Genomic DNA, 2,910 nt, shown 5'->3' on the forward strand with positions numbered 1-2,910 from the left:
CGGTGCCTGGCAAGAGACAATATATCCTGCGATGTGGATGAGGTGATGTGGCCCGATGCAGCTCAGCGACATGATGCCGCACAGTGGTGTGAATAACGTAAATAAAAAAACTTCACACCCTGTTCATGTTTTCAGGAGTACTGTTGTGTGCAATAGATTCTGTTGTTGCATTGAGTTGTGTTACAGTAGTGTACGCACATGCAGGATTTTCTATAGATTTATACTCTTCATATGAAACTCACAAATCTAAACGCCTCTGCAGAGATCTACGACGAGCCGTTACTGTGTGGTTTCTACAAATATGCACTGGCAGTTATGAAACAAAGAACCGTCTCACAAACTGAGCATTGTGTTTTCAGTTGTTTTGCTGTAGTGTGTAATGATGTGTTTACACTTTTGAAAGCTGCTCTTTTGGTGTGAAAGTTTGAGTTTTGCAGTGGGAAGGTGTGGTTGTGTTTATGTAACTTTAGAAAAGGGTGTTGTGTTAGACATTGGGGAACATGTTTGTGAAATGTGTTATAGCATTTGAGAAAAATCTCTTCCCCCATGCAGCATATTAACAGGAAGAGAGCCAAATGGAGCTACCTTATCACTAAGGCGTAATAAAAAGGTGGTGTGGTGTCCTCCAACAGCTCCAATGAACTCTAATTATTCCAGTTAATCATCACTGATGATGAAAAATGAAACGTATAAGAGCAAAAGCAGAAAAACACTCAGTTTCAAATAGGATTAGTGATTATTAATGTTTAGCTTCAAAGTGAGGGAGCTATCATACTAACTATACAGTCATCTAATTGATGCTCATTAGCAGTCATGGTTGCAGGTGAAGTAGTTATTACAGGACGGTACATTGTCACGTCATGTATCTCTCCAGCTTTAATGGACTGTATTTAAGACAGAAATAATAAGATTAGCTGAAATGAGCCTCAGACTCGGGCTGTATCTGCCAAATCGGCTTCCTTCCTGACCCTCCATCAGCTAACTGGGGCTTTCAAAAGGGAATGTAATTAATAGGCAGCACTACAGCACATTTGTCCTCCTTCATGTGATTATCTGTCAGGAAAGATGAGCCGTCGATGTAAGGTCTCTGCGCTGATACACTGGCCAATTGTTTGTGAGGACACCCTGGACCTGCTGACAATTCAGCACTATTTTTGAAACGGTAAGAACAAATGAGGGCGGATGCTAGCTCGGCTTCACCCAGCTGGTGCAGCTCGATGGGAATCGTGCATTTTCACTCAGACTGTTTAAAACACGCTGGGTCTGCAGACAGACTCGTGCCCACACTCTGAAACCTGACACGGACTCCGCTTTTCTGCAGTTCGTCACGTGTCCAGCAAAGGTGAACTGTTTGTGCTGTTAGAACCTTTGATGACATCATCTGACCAATCATATGGCTGCTTTCAGGTTACTAAAGGGAAAGTTCCAGAAACTGGTGTCGCTGCGTTGGCTGCGAGTGCCGAGGGACGCAGCGCAGTCTGCAGTTTCATCGTTAAGATAATGAAGAGCAGTTTTACTTTCATGTCCGCGTGCCCACCGCAAAGGTGAGCGACACAAAGAAGTCGAGCGTTTGAGATGTGCTCAGCTGTACGCTCAGTGTCATCCTCCCTGTGCTGACGGAGCTGATGGTCAGCTTTAAATTATAAATCACTGTAATGCTCTGCTAGCTCCTTAGCAGGCTGGGCTCTCTTTCATCACAATAACTGTCCTTGAAATATATTTTTTATTCATCTTTTGTGTTTTGCAAATAAATAAGAAGAAAGGAAAGAAAGGAGCAGCAGACGTGTCAGTCTCACTCAGGCTGATATCTTTTTAAGGCAGCGTGAACCAGAGGTGGGACCAAGTCATTGTTTTGCAAGTCTCAAGTAAGTCTCAAGTCTTTATCCTCAAGTCTCAAGTCAAGTCTCAAGTAATGTCAGGCAAGTCAGAGTCGAGTCTCAAGTCACTGGTGTAAAAGTCCGAGTCAAGTCACAAGTCTGAAACTTTGAATTTCAAGTCCTTTCGAGTCTTTAAAAAAAACAAACGAAAAAATAATGTTGCAGTTATGCTAAATGTAAATATTAGACCATGTAATTTTAAAATCTGTGTTTTTCTCAACACATACAAAATAGTGAACTTAGAAAATATACACAAATTGTGAAATTGCACCTCTTTAAAATGCAGCTCAATTAAACCTAGCTCCAAGAATAATTTTCACCGACAGTTCTGAGATACGCTGCATGTTATTCTTGGATGCGCTTGTAGGACCGGCTTTAAAATCGCATGACAAAAATATCATACATAAATAAATGATATTTTAAAAAAAATATAATTTAAAAAAAAACTGCATCACCAACGTAGCCTGGACAACATTTGCTAGTTAGATGAAGTCAGCTATCTCATCGTAGCATATTTATATGCATATTTATAATTATACGGTTCTTGGAGTGAGTGCATACACTCATGAAGTTTAGTAACTTCAGGTCACTGCAACAAGCCCAGCTACAGTTTACCGACGGATGGGTGCAGGACCTTGAAATGCACCGTGTAGAACGAAAGACCATCGTACGTATCATAAGTTTACCAGTCTCACAAATCGTCGTCATAAATACACATTCCTTAACCGTTTATAAATAGGACCTTTGAGCTCAGCGGTAATTAATTAGTAGTGGAAATAATTTCTGGTAGCATTACAGAAATGTAGCAGTGACAATAATACTGTATGTTGTAATCGTACTGGGCAATTAGTGATACAAAAAACCTGTTTTATCCTGTGAATAAAAGTATATGTTTTTGTCAATGTACCATAATAACAGAAGCGAAATGCAATATTGTGTCAGGACAATTCACTATTTATGCACAATAAATAAAGGAGCATAGCGCGACAATTTCTGTTCAGCGCCAGACTTGCTTGTAACCTATATCACCAAT

The 2,910-nt window shown here is 40.3% G+C and overlaps 1 pseudogene; it reads left to right on the forward strand.

Moving 5' to 3' along the window:
- The window catches only part of LOC146670676 (uncharacterized), a 1,303-nt pseudogene extending 1,227 nt beyond the window's left edge, over positions 1-76 (forward strand).
- The last annotated feature ends 2,834 nt before the right edge of the window (positions 77-2,910 follow it).

This window comes from Rhamphochromis longiceps, linkage group LG5, assembly GCF_057381845.1.
Source record: "Rhamphochromis longiceps isolate RC_006_pf linkage group LG5, R_longiceps_female_GT1.1, whole genome shotgun sequence".
In the NCBI taxonomy this organism is placed as follows: domain Eukaryota; kingdom Metazoa; phylum Chordata; class Actinopteri; order Cichliformes; family Cichlidae; genus Rhamphochromis; species Rhamphochromis longiceps.